This window comes from Colobus angolensis, unplaced genomic scaffold, assembly GCF_000951035.1.
Source record: "Colobus angolensis palliatus isolate OR3802 unplaced genomic scaffold, Cang.pa_1.0 Scaffold189, whole genome shotgun sequence".
NCBI classification, from domain to species: domain Eukaryota; kingdom Metazoa; phylum Chordata; class Mammalia; order Primates; family Cercopithecidae; genus Colobus; species Colobus angolensis.
This window is the reverse complement of record NW_012115032.1, coordinates 3616649-3636811: the sequence shown is the minus strand read 5'-3', so window position 1 is coordinate 3636811 and position 20163 is coordinate 3616649.

The following is a 20163-nucleotide window of genomic DNA, read 5'->3' as shown; positions in this document are numbered from 1 at the left end:
TGGAGTATCCCTATTATTATAAACTCGCTGGGCTATCTGAAGGAGGTCCTGAATCTGCTTTCCCTCTAGACTCTCTAATTTCTGGAGTTTTCTTTTAATATCTGGTGCTGCCTGGTTTACAAAGGACATTACTAGGGCTGCCTGATTTTCTGGTGCTTCCGGGTCCATAGGGGTAAACTGTCTGGAAGCTTCCATTAGTCTCTCTAAATACACAGCGGGGCTTTCTGTCTTACCTTGTAGCATAGAATATACTTTAGCTAAATTGGTGGGCTTGCGAGCTGCTGCTCGGAGACCTGCCATTAGAGTCTGGTGATAAATGACCAGTCGTCCCCTACCTTCTGCTGTGTTGTAATCCCATCTGGGTCGGGTCAAAGGAAAAGCCGCATTGATAAGGTCGGGATTTGCAGTCGGCTGGCCATCATCTCCTGGAACCAGCTTCCTGGCCTTAACCTGGATCCTTTCCCACTCCTCCGTTGTGAACAGGATTCGGAGGAGCTGTTGACAGTCATCCCAGGTCGGCTGGTGAGTAATCATGACACTGTCCAACAACAAGGTTAGATCTTTGGGATTATCTGAGAACCGAGCATTTTGGGACTTCCAATTGTACAAATCACTAGTGGAAAAAGGCCAATACATGAGACGGGGGAGCCCGGTATCATCGAGCGATCATATCTCTCTGAGGGGCAGGGCTACAGTAGAGTCGGGGAGTCGGGAAGCTTGGTCACGCTGCACATGGCCTCGTGTTCAGCCGGCCGGCCCCCCCGGGTTACTTTCGCTTTCAGCTGCTTCTGCTTCTCGGTCCCTGTGTTCCTCCACGGAGGCACCCTGGGGGACCGGGGCCTGTGGGATGGGGTGCGGATATGGTGGTGGAAGTGTGGGTTCTAACGTTAGGGGGTCCTGGCTATCTGGCAGCACAGGGGCCGAAGGAGCAGAGGGAGTCCTTTGTCTCATAGGTCACGTTACTAGGACCTTGCAGGGCTCAGGGATGAATGGGGTCAAACAGGGCAGTGGGTTCTCCACAAGATCCTGCCACACTAGAATATAAGGAATTTGATCAGGATGTCCTGACCGCCCTGGCAGGAAAATCTTAGTTTTTACCTTAGTAATAATGGAGAGACAGAAAGTTCCTTCGGAGGGCCACCCCACACCGAAGGTGGGCCACTCCAAGTGGCAGAAAGTAACTAGTTTACCCTTTTTTAGTTCTACACTTAGGTCATATCCCCGAGCCTTTACATCTTTGAAATTGTTAACAAGGAGGGAGAGCGGCGTGCTCTGGGCGCCGTCCATTTTTGGACTGCTCCTACACGGAGAAGGAGAGACGAAAATGAGTGTTAAGCAGAGGGAAGTATCTGACAGGTCCGGTCCTGGAAGGGATGAAGAGGTTTTATGTTTCTTTTTAGACTTAACACGTAACAATAACAGACAGACAGTGGTAGACGATGAGCATTTGCGAGCGCGTGTCGGACTTAACTTCTGACCTGAGTCAGACGGGGTAACCAAGTGTGGAGGCCCCCAGATGGGCACCGGGGGATGTCTCCCACCAGTCCCGGGTGGCCGTCTTTTAGCGCGTCCGCCAAGACCGTGCCACCCACAGTACAGACCAATACAGATCACAGATTTCACAAAATTTCAGGAAGACAGACAGAGACAGAGACAGAGACAAAGACAAAGCCAGCTTACCTACAGATTAAGATCCGTTGACTTGGGGGTCTGGTGGGCTTGGGGGAAATCCCGGACGAGCCCCCATTTGTTATGCCCAGACCGCTTATTCCCCAGAGAAGACAACCAGAGTCCGGAGTCAAAGCCAAGCGGCAAGGATCTTTATTACAGGTTCGAACCTGGAACACTCATGCACCCGTGAAACGAGCGGGGCGGGAGAGCTCCCCAACTGGCTCAAGACAGTGTTACATAGTCTAGGGTAAACAGGCACAGAGTCATTATACAAATCAGATGTACGATTGGCTGACATTTGAACAAGGCAATTTGGCTGATTATGATTGGTTCCTACCATTTCTAGTATTTCAGTTAATTTTGAAATCCTGATGACGTCTATCAGGGGCTTGCAGGGCAAGGACAGGGCTTGTTTTCACAAACCCCGAAGTGGGAAAGCAGTTTTACAGAAGCAGAACAAAGGCAGTTAATCATATTGCGACAGGTTTCACAACAGGTTTTGCAACATGAGTGTATCTTACTTAAACGCATCTTGGGACCTTGCCGTGCCACAGAAAGAAAAACAGGAACTTACAAAATCTTTAGAATGTGCAGAGATAGAGACAAAATGATTGTGAGAGCAGAACAAAGGTTTATCAATAGGGTGGGCACACACTTTTATGCCCTTTCAGTTGTTAACTGTCTCTCTAAAATAATAAATAGTTGCAGCCGGTGCCATGGAGAGTGAGTTTCTTAATAGACAGAAACACCTGAAATATGATCAACAGCTTCCTGGTAAGATCTCAGGAGCTGGACAAGTGGGCTTAAGCATGCATACTAAGAGGCAAAATGGCAGAGTTTAACTGGTGTATGACTCTCCTCTTGGTCACACAATTGGTAAGGGAAAAACGCCTCAACTGAGCATGTGTACAATTTCAGTAAACACAGTGTGGATGTGGTCCTTCCCGAGTGGTGGCAGGCCACTGTACATGTGGACAGCCCACCCCAATGGAAAACTCAAGGGAGAAGTAACACAACCCCAGAAGCATGCCAAATGTATAAGACCCCAAAACAAAGGTCAAACTGCACATTTCACTCTCTCAAGTTCCCCATGTGGCCGTCTTCCAAGCATAATTTATTTCCTTTCATTTGTATTGTAAACTTTTTAATAAACTTTCACTACTGTTCTAAAACTTGCCTGGGTCTCTCTGCCATATGCCTCTCGGTTGAATTATTTCTTGTGAGAAGGCAAGAAGTGAAGTTGCTGCAGACCCATACAGATTTGCTGCTGGTAACATTTATAGAAGAGCTTTTTCAGTTGGATTCTTACAAGTGGAAATTTGGGCTCAGAGGCTTATATTCATGTTGTTCTCTTCTGGTCCTTTAGTTTAAACTGCCAAGTTCTTTAAATTATTTGATTTATTTTCACATAACAAATTATGTTCCACTTCTTTAGGATAAAACCACCACACAGATCTCCTGGAGGTAAGCCTTTCTTTACTTAGGTCTGGAAGTCAGATGTTGTTGGAATACATCCTATGACTCTTAACAAGCATTTGCATTTAGTTTTGTTTGTCTAAGAGAGTCTAGAGGCCCTGCCTTAAATCTTTCAAAGTTCTTAACTAGGTATCTTACAGGCACAGCCTTCATATAATCTTTAACCTGAGAAGGCATTTTTACTGGTAACAGTCTGGATGTAAACATTGCCCAAAGCTACTTCTTATGTTAAGAATAGTTTGCCATACAGAGAGGCTGAAAAGAAAAATAACTTTGTTGATAAAAAAAACAGTATCTAAAATATTTCAAGAGATTTATGCTGAGCCAAATATAAGTGAACATAGCTGGTGACAAAGCTCCAAGAGATCCTGAGAACATGAGCCCAAGGTGGTCCAGCTACAGCTTCTTTTTTTTTTGAGATGGATTCTCGCTCTGTCGCCCGGGCTGGAGTGCAGTGGCCGGATCTCAGCTCACTGCAAGCTCCGCCTCCCAGGTTTACGCCATTCTCCTGCCTCAGCCTCCCGAGTAGCTGGGACTACAGGCGCCCGCCACCTCGCCCGGCTCGGTTTTTGTATTTTTTAGCAGAGACGGGGTTTCACCGTGTTAGCCAGGATGGTCTCGATCTCCTGCTGGTTCTGGATTTCTAATCCGTAAGTTTTATAGAACTGATTTGTTCTATAGTATTAATTAGAGCTCTGATTATTCTCATCTGTTAAATTGATTTAGGTTAATCATCAAATCCCATAGGCATATATTTCTATAGGCCTAATTTAAATTAGGGAGTCTCTGAGGCATATTCACATTATGGAAGCTCTAGCATTCTGTGCCTCGGTCTTCTTGTTCAACACAACTACATAGAGTAGTCCTTACATGTGACGATTAAGAAGGAACGAGGTGACCAAACACTGCCAATGAATAGGTGCCCTTGGCCCAGCCCCATGTTGTTCTTCCGATACATTTCAGAAAAATGCTTCAGAATTAGAGGAAAATGTTTCGCTTCTTTTCAGTAGCATTTCTCCTACCTGTGTTTGTATCTTTTTTTTTTCCTTATTTCCACTGGTACCTTACTCCAGTAATTTTAACTATTGTTTACATTTAAAGTCCTACATCTGTTTTAGAAACATATTATTTTCTAAAAGTGTGTGAACATACTCTCCTATTAAAAAAGAAAACACAGTCTTGTGTTTGATCCTCTATTTACCCTCTCATTTCAACCATATGTCTCTTCTCCCTTCACTGCCAATATCCGTAGGTGGAGATGGAATGGCAAGTACACATTCTGTTACAACTTCCTTGTTTTCTTAGTTCTTATTTTTTTTTTCAAGTAAGAGTTAATACTTCCATGTACCTATCTTAGCTCTCATAACTTTCCATGTTAGCATTTTTCTATTTTCATATCTCTACCACAAGATCTGAAAATTCTTAACAAAAAGAATACTCACACCTTTATTTATTAATATCACCTGCACCCAACACCTATCCCACTGCTTCTTACAAGGTGAACACCAAGCAAATATTTGGAAAGCAAAGGATATTATTTTAAAAATTCTATTTTTTTGCATCCATATTTATCTACATTTATGGATTTTAACAAATGTAATATATTTTTGTAACCAGAACCTAAATTGAGAGAGAAAACATTGTCAACTCCATTGTTCCTTTTTTACAATCATAAATTTATCTCTTCAAGGGTTATCATTGATTTTAACAGCACCGATAAGTTTCAATATTTCTGTAACTTACATAAAGCAAAATATATTGTTTTCACTCTTTTGTATCTGACATCTTTTACTCAACTTTTTTGAGATTTATTCATGTGTTGCTTATTATAAATTACCCATGTGTTAATATATGACAAAGTTTAACTATTCATGGATATTTAAGAATTTTCTAGTTTGGAGCAATAAAGAATAGTGCAGCTATAAATAATTTTATAGCATATTTATAGATGACTTTTGGTATCTGTATTCATATTGTTAGATATATAGTTAGAAAAAATTCATTATAGTATGTAATACATTAAGCTTTAATAGACAAAGCTAAAAATTTCTCAGTTGTTACATAGAAATTACAATACACATTCTGGTCTTAATAGAATCAAACATACATGACTTTTAGCACTTAATGCCACTAAAATTTTATATCTTTAGACTCAATTCATTTCTCACATTTAATGCTATTTTTATGTATAATAAATTTACATGTAATTTGAACTTTCATGCTGTGTTTCAAAATGCCATTCATCTAATAGTTTTAAGCCATTTATTATTTTAAAGATTCTGAAAGTCAGGAGTTCAGGTACAAGAGTATTGTCTTAAAGATTCAGGAGTCAGGAGTTAGCTGAGTTCTCTGCTCAGAGTCTCAAAAGGATGTTAGCAACTTGTCAGACAACTGTACTCTTATCTGGAGGCTCTATCGGGAAAGAATTCACTTTCAAGAGCACTTAAGTTGTTGCAGTATTCATTTCCTTTTGGCCGAAGAACTGGAAGCCCTGGCTTCTTGCTTACTGGAGACTGGTAGACCCCTTCAGCTCCCTGGGATCTTTTAAGTTCCCAGAAACTGACTGTTCTTCCTAGAAGATTACTGCTATTCCTGGCCTCATGCCTTCCTCCAACATGGCTGCTTAGTGAGGGGAGTCTGGGGAGCAAGTATACTAAAAATATGGAGTCTTATGTAACGTAACACAATAATGGGGTTGAATCCAATCTCTTTTTCTATATTATTTATGAGCAAGTTATAGATTCTACCCACAGTCAAAGGGAAGGGATTACACAAGGGAATATTAGAAAGTGATGACTTTTGGGGGCCTCCTATGGTCTACTGCATTGCATTTCACAGTGTATCAAATATTGTGCTGTATACCCCATAATCAATTGTATTTACCTGCATATATTTACCCTTTTTGGTTTTCTTCACTTCTTTGTGTATTTCCAAATTTCTTGGTTGTATTATTTGCTTCTAGAATTACATTTTATTGTTTATTTCCAAATTTGTTTTATTTTTACTTCATCTGTGGTTATCAACAAATTCAATCTTTATCTACTTTTAAAAATTTCCCATTTTTGAGACTCTTTTCTTTGTTGTTGTTGTTGTATAGAATTTTAGAATGAAGTTATTTTCCATTAACAACTTAAAGATGTTGGCCGGGCGCGTTGGCTCAAGTCTGTAATCCCAGCACTTTGGGAGGCCGAGACAGGCGGATCACGAGGTCAGGAGATCAAGACCATCCTGGCTAACACGGTGAAACCCCGTCTCTACTAAAAAATACAAAAAACTAGCCGGGCGACGTGGCGGGCGCCTGTAGTCCCAGCTACTCCGGAGGCTGAGGAAGGAGAATGGTGTAAACCCAGGAGGCGGAGCTTGCAGTGAGCTGAGATTCGGCCACTGCACTCCAGCCTGGGCGGCAGAGCGAGACTCCGTCTCAAAAAAAAAAAAAAAAAACTTAAAGATGTTATTCTATAACCTTCTAGCTTTTATTGCTTTACTTTCAAAGCCAACTATCATCATAATTATTCTTTAAAATGTAATATTTATTTTTGTCTGACTACTTTTTACCTTTTATTGAATATCCTTTATATTCTGTTCTGTTTCTATTTCTTTTTACTCTCTATGATTTAATTTGGATATATGTAATACAAGAGTCTTGTACTATTTCCAATCTACTGTTAAAAAACATTTATTGTTGCAGTTGTCATTTTTTAGATCTATTAGGTCTCATTTTATTTCAATTACTCTTTTTTGAATTTTCCGCTTTTTACATTCTATGTATTTATTAACTTCTATTTTAAGTTCACAGGTACAAATACAGGTTTTGTTACATAGGAAAATTTCTGTCATGGGGTTTGTTGTACAGATTATTTCATCACCCAGGTATTGAGCAGAGTGCTCATCAGTTATTTTTTCTAATCTTCTCACTCCTCCCACCCTCTGAAAGGCCCCAGTGTGTGTAACTTCCCCTATGTGTCCATGTGTTCTTTTTCTTGATTTAAATCTTTTTTTAAATGATTGTAATATTTGTTTTAGATTCAGTGGGCACCTGCACAGGTTTGTCATGGCTGTATATTGTATGACACTCAGATTTGGCATAAGAATGACCCACATCACCCAGGATGGGAGCATAGCACCCACTGGATAGTTTTTCAGCCTTTGCCTCCCTCTCACTCTCCACTCACTAGTAGCCCCCAGTATCTATTATTCCCATCTTTATGTGCATGCGTGCCCAATGTTTAGCTCTCACTTATAAGTGATGCGGTATTTGGTTTTCTGTTCTTAAATTAATTCACCTAGAATAATGGTCTTCAATGGCACCTACATTACTGCAAAGGACATGACTTTGTTCTATTTTATGGCGGCATAGTATTCCATGGTATAAGTGTGCTATATTTTCTTTATCCAATCCACCATTAATAGGTACCTAGATTGACTCTATATCTTTGCTCTTGTGAATAGTGTTACGATATATGTATGACTGCATGTGTCTTTTTGGTAGAACAATTTATTTTCCTTTGGATATACACCCAAGAATGGGATTGCAGAATTAAACGGTAGTTTCATTTAACTTTAGAAATCTCCAAGCTGCTTTCCATAGTGACTGAACCAATACACATTTCCACCAACAGTATAAGCCTTCCTGTTTTTCCACAGCCTTATCAGTGTCATTATTTTTGACATTTTGATAATAGCCATTTGGACTGGTGTGGTGGTATTTCATTGTGGTTTTGATTTTTGTTTCTCTGATCATTAGCAAAATGGAACATTTTTTCCATGTTTATTGGCCACTTATATGTCTTCTTTTGAGAAGTGTCTGTTTATGTCCTTTGCCCATTTTATAATGGGATTATCTGGTTTTTGCCTCTTAAATTGTTTAAGTTTCTTACAGATTCTGCATATTAGACCTTGTCAGATACATAGTTTGAGAAGATATTCTTTCTGTGGATTGTCTGTTTACTTTGTTCCTTTTGCTGTGCAGAAGTTTTTTTGGTTTAATTAGGTCCCACTTGTCAATTTTTGTTACTGTTGCAATTGTTTTTGAGGGCTTAGTCATTTTCTTTTTGCCAAGACTGATGTATAGAGAGGCATTTCTTAGGTTTTCTTGTAGGACATTTCTAGTTTGAGATTTTACATTTAAATGTTTATTTCATCTTCATTTAATTTGTATATGGCAAATACTGGGAGAACAGTTTCATTCTTCTGTATGTGGTTAGCCTATTATCCCAGCATTATTTATTGAGAGGGAGGCCTTTCCTCATTGCTTATTTTTGTTGACTGTGTTGAAGATTAGTTGACATTATTTCTGGGTTCTCTATTTTGTTCCATTTGTCTGTGTGTCTGTTTTCCTACCAGGATCATGCTGTTTTGGTTCCTGTATTAGTCTGTTTTCATGCTGCTGGTAAAGACATACCTGACACTGGGCAATTTACAAAAGAAGGAGATTTAATGGAATTAGATTTCCACATGACTGGTGAGCCTTCATAATCATGGTGGAAGGCAACGAGAAGCAAGTTGCATCTTACACAGATGACAGCAGGCAAATAGAGAAATAACTTTTGCAGGGAAACTCCTATTTACAGAACCATCAGATCTCATGAGGTTTATTGAAATATCATAAGAACAGTATGGGAAAGACCTGCCCCCATGATTCAGTTACTTCCCACCGTGTCCCTTCCACAACATGTGGGAATTCAAGATGAGATTTGGGTGAGAACACAACCAAAACCATATCCATTACTGTAGCCTTATTAAATAGTTTGAAATCAGGTAATGTGATGCCTCCAGCTTTGTTCTTTTTCTTAGGATTGCTCTGACTATTCTGGCTCTTTGTTAGTTATGCATAAATTTTACAATAGTTTTTTTTTTTTTAAATTCTGTGAAAAGTGACCTTGGTAGTTTAATAGAAATAGCGTTGAATCTGTACATCAATTTGGGCAGTATTACCATCATAATGATATCGATTCTTCCAATCCATGAGCATGGAATTTTTTTCTTTTTTTTTCGTTTGTCTGTGTCCCCTATGATTTCTTTCAGCAGGGTCTTGTAGTTCTCCTTGTGGAGATCTTTCAACCCCTTGGTAACATGTATTCCTTGGTATTTTATTTTCATGTGTGTGGCTATTGTAAATAAGATTGCATTATTTATTTGGCTTTAAGGTTGAAGGCTATTGGTGTATAATACTGCTACGAATTTTTTTACATTGATTTTGTATCCTGAAACTAGTAAAGTCACTAATCAGTTCTGCAAGCCTTTTGGTGAAGTCATTAGGGTTTCTTATGTATAGAATCATATAATCAGCAAGAGAGATACATTGACTTCTTCTCTTCTTATTTAGATGCCTTTTATTTTTCTCTTGCCTGATAGCTCTGGCTAGGATTTCTAGTAGTCTGTTGAATAGGAGTGGTGAGAGTGGGCATCCTTTTCTTGTTCTAGTTCTTCAGCAACATGATATCAACATTTATGCATTCAGTATGATGCTGGCTGTGGGTTTGTTATAGATGGTTTATACCATTTTGAAGTATGTTCCTTCAATGCCTGGTTTGTTTGAGGATTTTTGGAGGATGTTGGATTTTATTGAAAGCCTTTTCTCCATTTATTGAGATGATTCTATGGTTTAGTTTTTAATTCTGTTTATATGGTGAATCACATTTGTTGATTTGTGTATGTTGAACTGACTTGGTATGCCGGGAATAAAGCCTTCTTGATCGTGGTAAATATACACTGATGTACTGCTGAACTCAGTTTACCAGTCTTTTGTTGAGGATATTTTCATCTATGTTAATCGAGGAACTTGGTTTGTAGTTCTTTTGTTTTTATTTGCCAGATTTTGATATCAGGGTGATGCTGGCTTTATAGAATAAGTTAGGGAGGAGGCACTCTTTGATTTTTTTGAATGGTTTCAATATGCTTGATACCAGCTCTTCTTTGTACTTTTGATATAACTTGTCTGTGAATTAATCTGGTTCAGGGATTTTTGGTTTGCAGAATTTTTACTATGGATTCAATTTCAGAACTTGATATTATTCTGTTCAATGTTTTAATTTCTTCCTGGTTCAGTCTGGAGAGGTCTTGGGAGGTTATGTTTCAGGAATTTATCCATTTTCTCTAGATTTTCTAGATTGTGTGCATGGAAATGTTTAATAATTGTCTCTGAGAATCTTTTATATTTTTGTGAGATCAGTTGTAACATTGCCTATGTAATTTCTGATTGTGTTTATTTGGATTTTCTTTCTTTTTTCTTTGTTAATCAACTTGTGGTCTATTGTTTATTATTTCAAAGACTAATTTTTGGTTTTATTGTTTCTTTGTATGGATTTTTGAATCTCAATTTCACTCAGTTCTGCTATGATTTTAGTTGTTTATTTTCTTCTGCTTGCTTTGGGGTTAATTTGTTCTTATCTTTTGTGGTGTTTGGATTAAATTATGTTTTATTTGATTTAAGAATAGTAACCCCTGCTATGATTTCAGTTGTTTATTTTCTTCTGCTTGCTTTGGGGTTAGTTTGTTCTTATCTTTTTGTGGTGTTGGGATTAAATTATGTATTATTTGATTTAAGAGTAGTAACCTCTGCTCTTTTTTGTTATCTGTTTGTGTTATGGATATTTCCCCATCCTTTTATTTTGAGCCTGTAGATGTTGTTACATGTGAGGTGTGTCTCTTGAAGACAGCAGATTATACACACACACACACACACACACACATATATATGCTTTGTTGGTGTATATGTAATTTGCTACTCTGTGCCTTTTAAGTAGGGTATTTAGACCATTTCATTCAACGTTAATATTGACATGTGAGGTTTTTGATTCTATTGTAAAGTTTTTCGCTGGCTGATTTTTAGTTTCTATTGTGTGGTTGCTCTATGGGGTCTGTAGGCTGTGTACTTAAGTGTGTTTTGCAGTAGCAGGTATCATTCTTTTATTTCCATGTTTAGAGCTTCCTTAAGTATCTCTTGTAAGACTGTTCTGGTGGTAATAACTTCCCTTAATGCTTGCTTTTCTTAAAAAAGATTTTATTTCTCCTTTGCTTATGAAGCTTAGTTTGATGGGATATCAAATCCTAGGTTAGAGTTTCTTTTCTACAAGAATGCTGAAAACTGGCCATTATTCTAGTCTGGCTTGTAAAAATTTCACTAAGAAGACCACAGTTAGTCCTACTGGCTTCCCTTTGTGTGTGATCTGACCTTTCTCTCTAACTGTCTGTAAGAGTTTTTCTTTAGTATTGACTTTGAATAGTCTGGTGACTATATGCTTTGTTGATGTTCATTTTCCATAGTATCTTATAGGTGTTCTTGGATTTCTTATATCTGAATGTCTACTTCTCTAGCAAGATTAGGGAAATTTTATTTAACTATTTAATCAAATATGTTTTTCAGATTGTTTATGTTTTCTCCTTCTGGCTTGGGAATGTCGATAATTCACAAGCTTGATCACGTTACATAATTCAATATTTCTTGAAGACTTCTTTATTTTTTGGAATTTTTTTCTTTATTTCTAACTGACTGAGTTAGCTCAAAAGACTAATATTTGAGCTTTGAAATTATTTTGTCTGCTTGATCTAGTTTATTGAAAAAGTTTTCAAGTGTATTTTAAAATTTCTTAAGTGAGTTTTTTAATTCCAGAAACTCTGATTGATTTCTTTGTAAAATATTTATATCTTACTTCATTTCTTGGATTGCTTTAGAAGTTTTGTTTTTATTTTCAAACTTTTCTTGGATCTCATTGAGCTCCCTTGCAATCTATGTTTTGAATTCTTTATCAGTCATTTCATCATTTCTGAGTTTTCAGTTTGCTTAGGTAACATTGATGGCATGCTAGGGTGACCCTTCGGTGCTGTTGGTACTGTCAAAATGTTCAAATTTTTCATGGTGCCAGAATTATTGCACTGGTTTCTTCTTTTATTGAGATTTTGGCACTTCTAATATTATCATTATTTTTGTGTGAATAGGATTTATTTTCCTGCTTTCTTTTCATATAATAGTATTGGTTATATTACTATATATTATTATTATTTCAATTATTAAAAAGGATTATCCATTATTTTTGTTAATGACATTGCTCTTCCCTATTTTTCTAAAGGTTTTAAAAAAAAATTTTATGTGTATATAATATATAAATATATAATATATATTATATATAAAATGTATAATTATATAAATGCATTAAAATATATATTTTTTTTTGTGGGGGGGAGTCTTGCTCTGTCACCAGGCTGGAGTGTAGTGGCAAGATCTCGGCTCACTGCAACCTCCGCCTTCTGGATTCAAGTGATTCTCCTGCCTCAGGCTCCTGAGTAGCTGGGACTACAGGCACCCGCCACCATGCCCAGCTAATTATTTTTGCATTTTTAGTAGAAACAGGATTTCACCACGTTGGCCAGGATGGTCTCGATCTCTTGACACCTGCCTCAGCTTCCCAACATTTTTCATATTAAAAAAATAAAAATATAAAAAGCTTAAACAATACTTAAAATTTTTTGTTTCTAGAGATGGTATCTCACTATATTTCCCAGGCTGGTCTCAAACTCCTGGCTTCAAGTGACCCTTCCACGTAAGCCTCCAAATTTGCTTGAATTACAGGCTTGCTCGCCACCATATCTGGCCTTCTTAAACATATTGATAATAGTTATTTTAAAGTCTTTGTCTGCTAAGTCTAATATCTAGATCAAATGAGGCTCTACTTCTCTCTACCTTTTCTATTGATGATAGGTCACAATCTTCTGCTTGATTTTTATATTTTGTAATTTGGGTTAATATTCTAGCAGTATGCAGAAAGAAACAAAACAAAGAAAACAAACCTACAAATTGCAGGGACTTCCGATGATAAAACTTCCTATTGGAGAAAGTTTGTCCTTTTCACATTTTAGTTGAGGGAATGACCACTTTAATCCTTTTAGAAATTATTCTAGATTGAAACTGGGTTGTATTTTAGTAAAACTAAGTCTTTTTGACGTGCGCTTCTGTTCTTAGTGTGTGGCCAGCCCAGGCTTCTGTTTGAAAACCTGTCAGATCTCTGTCTTCACAGAAATTAAAGACTGTGGAATATCCAGCTGTGATCATAATATCTGCATGTTCAGTTTCCAGTCCATCTCTTCAGCCTCAGGGCCCAGGCAACTATCCCAGATAACTTCAAACCTGGCAAAATCTGGAGCCTGGGACCTACAGTGAGTTAAAGGCATGTCTTTATCATAACTGTTCTTTGTTTCCTAACCATAGTGAGATTGGGGAAGATGTTATTTCATTTGCTTTAAAAAATAAATATAAAGCTCTAGTTTTTAGCCTAACTTAACTACGATCTGCATAGCACTAAAATCAGCAAACATGCCCAGGAAAACTACTGGATGGATATAATCAGTTTGCATAAAATAGGGTTTTTTTCATTTCTGGAATTTGGTTCATCTAATACATCTTCTAGACAATGTTGATGACTTTAAAATATGATTTTTATAATTTTTGTAATTTATCTTTTTTCCAGTAGCTGTAGTGTGTATGGGATCGCTATGAATCAGTATATTGTACTCAAGAGCAGGAGCCAAAACTAATTTACATTTTACAGACAGAATTTCTAAAATTACATCATTTATTGATTTATTATCGGGAATAAGAAAATTGCCTTATGTTATCTACTTACCTTTTTTAATTGACTTTTTTCTTTTTTGGCTTTCAGTTGTTCACAGTGGGTGATTTTTATCCTGCCATCTTTTAACATTAAAGACTCCGAGGTGATTTAGAAAATGGTAAACCCACAGGGTACAGTTAAAGTGATTCTGAAAAGTGTCAAATAATGGAAATATTGAATTTGAAAGAATACATTTGCTTCATATCACCCTTTTCCCCTCATCTGTATATTTTAATAACTGCTTAACCCAATGCTATTTGCCTTACCCAAACTTTAAGACCTTCAGCTCTCTATTTTATGTTCAATTATTCCAGAAACTTTGGCTTTATCATTACTTTTGCCCATGTCAAATTAGTGGTTTTGTATGATTCTTTATATAAGTATCAACTGCATAAATTAAAACATGAATCTGAAACTTAATATTCTTTTAAAGATTTTCGTTAAAAAGGTGGTCTTAGCATTTGTATCCAAATTGATAGAAAGTGGTTGAGAGTTTAGGTTCTGGGGTCAGACTGAGTTTTAATAACTTTTCTACCTATTCTTAGATATCTGATTATGAGGAAATAAATTAGTTGATATTTCTATGCCTCTGAATTTTCACCTGGATAATAAGAATAATATTTTTATCATTTTTAGATTTTTTACATTAGAGAGCTCAATAAAAAGTGTGAAAAGCACTTATGACAGTGCCTACAACATTGTACTTACATAAAAAGTAATATGCCTTTTCATTATTACCTATGCAACTTTTCACACAGCCTAATTTATACGCATGTATTCACAATTGTTAAAATATTCTTCTTTGGCTTTCTTTTTTCTTTCTTTTTTTGGATGGAGTTTCGCTCTTCTTTCCCAGACTGTAGTGTAACGGCGCCATCTCAGGCTCACTGCAACCTCTGCCTCCCGGGTTCAAGCAATTCTCCTGCCTCAGTCTCCTGTACATTGGCTTTCTGGCTTTCTAACTCCTAAAGCTATAGTAAAACGTAAGTCCTGATTAAAGTTAAAAATAAATGAAACCTTATTTTATAAGTTACTATCAAACCCTGCAATGGCAGTAATTCCTAGTTGCTTATTCTACTGTTCTTTCGAAGAAGAATCTTCCCATTTTATTCAAATAGAAGAGATATGGCAAATGTTTATTAGAAAATAACTATTACATTTCCTGGTGTCTTGTAGAATTATCAGCAGGCAAGAGACACAAGAATTCACTAAGTGGAACTAATAAGTCAGTTTTCAAAACAATACAGTCTAGGTGGTTTGTATGTTTTGTGTTTCATTCTTACCTTTTCTTCCTGATGGAAGCCTAGCACACTGGCTGGAGGTAAAGCAACAGTCTTGCGAGCACTAGTTGAAAATAATGAAAACAAATATCATATTTCAAAGACGGCTTCATTGAAAGATAGAAAATGACTAAGCCCTGGTTGGCAAATGTGGACTTACTGTATTAGCCCTTACTGTATTATACCAACATAGTACCTGTGAGAAAAATAAAATAAAAATAACATTATTTGGTTAAGCTATTATAAAACTATTTTCCATTATATTTGAACAAGAAATTGAGAAAGAGAAGGCAGGAGGAACTGGAAATCCAGTTCAAATAAGTCATTTTATAGTTTTAATTATTTGACTTGCCAAAGATTGTTATTCCAAATTTTTAAAGGAAATACAAGATACTAAAAATGTAATAACTTTGTTACTAATAAGATTGATACAGCTATTTAAATATTTAATTAAGTTATTCATAGTCTGGAAGAAGCATCTGATGCTATATGCATGCTTGAATCAAGTGTAAGACTCACAGCAGTGGTAATAAGAGGAAAGTCAATGAATGCATTCTTAAACTCTACAGGATTTTAAATTCCTGAGACCATTTCATTCAATTCACTTGTAAAAGGAGCCAAATTTCCAACACAGGTATTTTTATTTTATGTATAATGTGATTCTGGACTTTTGGGGATGAACATTTATCACATTTCTCACTTCCTCAATTTTTCTTAATTTTCTTCTGTGATGGTATTGTAATAGTTACATTTAAATTACAAAACCTGAAGCTTTTGCTATTAGTGTCAAAATGTGGCATATTAAAGTGCATATTAATCACATATTTATGGAATTAAATTGATTGATTTTTAATCATTTGCAAGTGATTTGTGCTTTATAATTGAAATATATTGCTTTTTTTTAGAGTTTCAATAGATTTTCAGATAAATGAATCTACATTTACCTTGTTGAGTTAGAAATATATTTGAGAGAAAATAACTGTATTTTCCAACAAAATAAATAAAGATTTGAGATGTTAAAACATGATCCAAATCTGCCTAAGATCATGTACCTATGGAATTACTTTTAAAAAGAAGGGACATTTTGCAAATGGCTGTGAAATATACACACATCATTCAAAAGCAAGCAAATAAATAAATAAACTGATTTGTTACATATATACAAGCATAGGTATTTCCAGCCAAATTTTTAGATACCATGTATGTAATCATGTCTGTAACATAAACCACTTGACTGCGTGTGGTTTTTCAACCATCTGTAGGTAAGGAGCAGAAAAACATTCATAAGATTTCCTATTCCTATTGTTTCTACCATTCCTGTCCTTGCTTCCTTTCCTTATCTTCTAGCAAGCAAATGTTGGAATCCAAGGAAATGGAGCAGCAAGGAGAAAGGGGTGACACTTGGAAATATCATGACAGTTCCTGGGAAGGAGGAAGCCAGTTAGTGGAGGTGGAGTAAAGAACTAGTGGGCAGAGGAGGTAGCCAGTTAGTGGATGTGGAGCAAAGAAGTAATGAGAAGAGGAAGTTATGAGAATGGTTGGAAGACTGAGTGTGGTGGCTCACTCCTGTAATCCCAGCACTTTGGGAGGCCGAGGCAGGTGGATCACAAGGTCAGGATATTGAGACTATTCTGGCTAACATGGTGAAACCCCGTCTCTACTAAAAATACAAAAAAATTAGCTGGGCATGGTGGCGGGCGCCTGTAGTCCCAGGTACTCTGGTGGCTGAGGCAGGAGAATGTTGTGAACCCAGGAGGCGGATCTTGAAATGAGCCGAGATTGCTCCACTGCACTCCAGCCTGAACAACAGAGCAAGACTCTGTCTCAAACAAACAAAAAAAGAAAAAAAAAAAATTAAGAATGATTGGGAGATTTAGGCAAAGAAGTTAATTAAGGAAATAATATTGAGGATAATGAGAGGCAGATTTCTTATGCTCTGCAGAAGGATTTACAAAATAGAAATGAGTAGGGCTACATACAGATGTATAGTAGGTATACAAATAGGCATATATATATTATATGTATGTGTATATACATATAGGTGTGAATGTGTGTATACGTGTGTATGTATAAATGTATTGTATGTGTATGTATATATAATATTAGTATAAACAGACATTTTGGTATAGATGAATTTACATATATGTAAGTAAACAATGTACATACTACAGAGAGAGAGTGCACGCAAATGAGGTAAAATGTTAAGAACTAAGGAATCTAAGTACAGGAAATGTTGAAATTCTTTGTCCTGTCCTTAACATTTTTCCACTTTTATCTAGATTACAAGCTATTTCAAAATTTTAAAAAAGCAAGTTTACAAAAATGAACAAACTGCCTTAGAAATGATACATGTTTTCCATAGATTTATTTTAAAAAAATCCTTTGAACATGATTCATATTGGCCAAGAATTATCAAAGCAAAATAATATAAAGTGGCTGATATTAATTTTTAATAAAATTTAAGTTCAACAGGCAATTCCTGGATCTCTAACCTCATTCAACTATTGAGACTGGCTTAGAAGAAGCTTTTCAGGTAAAAAATAAAAATTGGAACTTCCTGGCAAAGTTTTAAAAATGTTAGTTAAAATACTTTGACAGCTGAAAACTAATACCATCTGACACCTAGAAAACCTCATTCTTATCCTGTTTACACTTAGTTTTGATCAGGAATATCCTACGGCTATCTTCAAAGATTTTGAAACGAGGACACAGAGTGCTTCAGCATTGCAAAGATGACTTTTAAAAAATCATTTTTAATACTTTTTAACTTCTGACAGAGCAGGAGCACCATCAGCTCCGACAAACACCATCACTTTAAGTTCCAGCTCCCTTTCTAGCCTCATGCATTTCAAGGAAGTCACTTTTCCTCTAACTATAAGCAGCCAGCAAAAGCAGGCAGTAAAACACAGATAAGACAGCTTGGTCAAGGAGGGAGGTGGGGGGAAAGTCTCTTGGGTAACTGCCGAAGTTCACCCACATACAATGTGTCCCAGTAAAACAGTGGGCCTTAATAAGCACATTTCTTTCCCTTCAGGTTCACTAAGTTAGGGAAGTTGAAAGCAGACTCAAGCAGGCTATGCCTGCAGCTGCAGAAAAATGTATGGGAACAGACACACAACTCTCCCTACCAGATAAGCATAACAAAGAGACACAGAAGCACCACAAACTTTTAATAAACTCTCCCACCCTAAATCCTTAAAAACTCTTAGTCTGTAAGAGAGTGTGCCTCTGACCTAACATGGCCAGGAGCCACTCTCAGGTTTGTTTTCCCTAAAATAAACCTGTCTTGACTGGTGAGCCACCTTTTGTGTTTCTTCTTTCTTTAATTCTTAGAAATTGAACACAAATCTCTATTAAACAACCTTTCACAAAAGACAAATAATATGGATATAAAAAATTATTGTTCCGAGAACTGCACACATAGTATACAAGCAACAAATACTTGTGACTGATTGTTTAGATAAAATCATTTGGTAAGCTGACCCCTTTAAGGTATAGCCAATTGGCTGAAATTGACCAAATTTAACAACAATATAATATCCACTGATTACATAGTTAGCTAGTCTTTTAAGATTATTCTTTTTAGTATAATGTCATTCAACTAAAATTGAACCTTCTGATATAATAATAACAACAATAAAAATAACAGAAATTGCTATTTATGGATGGTCTATAATATTTGTACTAGGAAATTATTTAATAAAATATGATAACATGGGAGACTGAAAAAGAAAATCAATTAATATTTTGTGAGAAATTTATTTGTTGGGTAGTATTTCAGATATTTTAAATATGTTACTTCACATTTAATACTTGTATAACAGAGACAAAATTAAATCTCAAGTTCATATCACTAACAAATATCACTGTTAGAAATTGAACTGATATACAATTTTAAAATTCATGTTCACTTAATCATAATATGTTGAGTGTAACAATATAATATGCATTAATTATATGAAAATATATAAATCATGTCAGTCAGAAAGTGGTAACCATTTAGTCCAAAACACTTTCAGTTTGTAGGAGGTTTAAAGAGATTTAATATATGGGGCTGGGTGCAGTTGCTCACACCCGTAATCCCAGCACTTTGGGAGGCTGAGGTGGGCGAATCACAAGGGTAAGAGATCGAGACCATCCTGGCCAACATGGTCAAACCCCGTCTCTACTAAAAATACAAAAATTAGCTGGGCATGGTGTGCACATCTGTAGTGGCAGCTACTTAGGAGGCTGAAGAAGGAGGATCGCTTGAACTTGGGAGGCGGAGGTAGTAGTGAGTCAAGATTGTGCCACTGCACTCCAGCCTGGTGACAGACCAAGACTCCATCTCAAAATAAATAAATAAATAAATAAATAAATAAATAAATAAATAAATAAATAAAAATAATATATGGTTCCTTTTTTTTTCTTATAAAGATATTAGAGAGATAAAACAAAAAATAAGCAACATTGATTGATACATAAAATAGATATTCAACATAGATATTTTAAGTATTTAAGAGTGAGACAGCAAATTATTTTAAATTTCAAACAAAATGAATGTTTTTTAAATTGTTACGGAGAAAGGAGAGTATGATCTGGACTCCTAGCTCATCTAATTATGTTTCTTTTTTTAGTATTACTTAGTATAGAACAAATTTCAAAATTTGAGAGGTGCTGGGAAAGTTTCTCATTCTATTAATATAAAGTCAACTGTCAGAGTTGCTCTGTTAAGAAGGCTTTTACAAACAGTTTTATTGAGATAGAATTGCAACAATTAAACTCAATACATGATATAAATAAAACCATAGAGTAGGGCATACACTACTTATGTCTGAATTTTTTCACTCATTATGATTATTTTGAAGTTCATCTCTGCTTTGGGGTATATCAAAAGTTTATTCATTTGTATTGCTGAGCAGTGTTTCATTATATTGATACATCACAGTTTTTTAATTCATTCACCTCTCCTTGGCCATTTGAATTGTTTCCAGGTTTTGACTACTACACATAAAATTGCTATAAATATTTTTGTAAGGGGGGGCAGAGCAAGACGGCCGAATAGGAACAGCTCCAGTCTCCAACTCCCAGTGCGAAGGACACAGAAGACTGGTGATTTCTGCATTTTCAACTGAGGTACTGGGGTCATC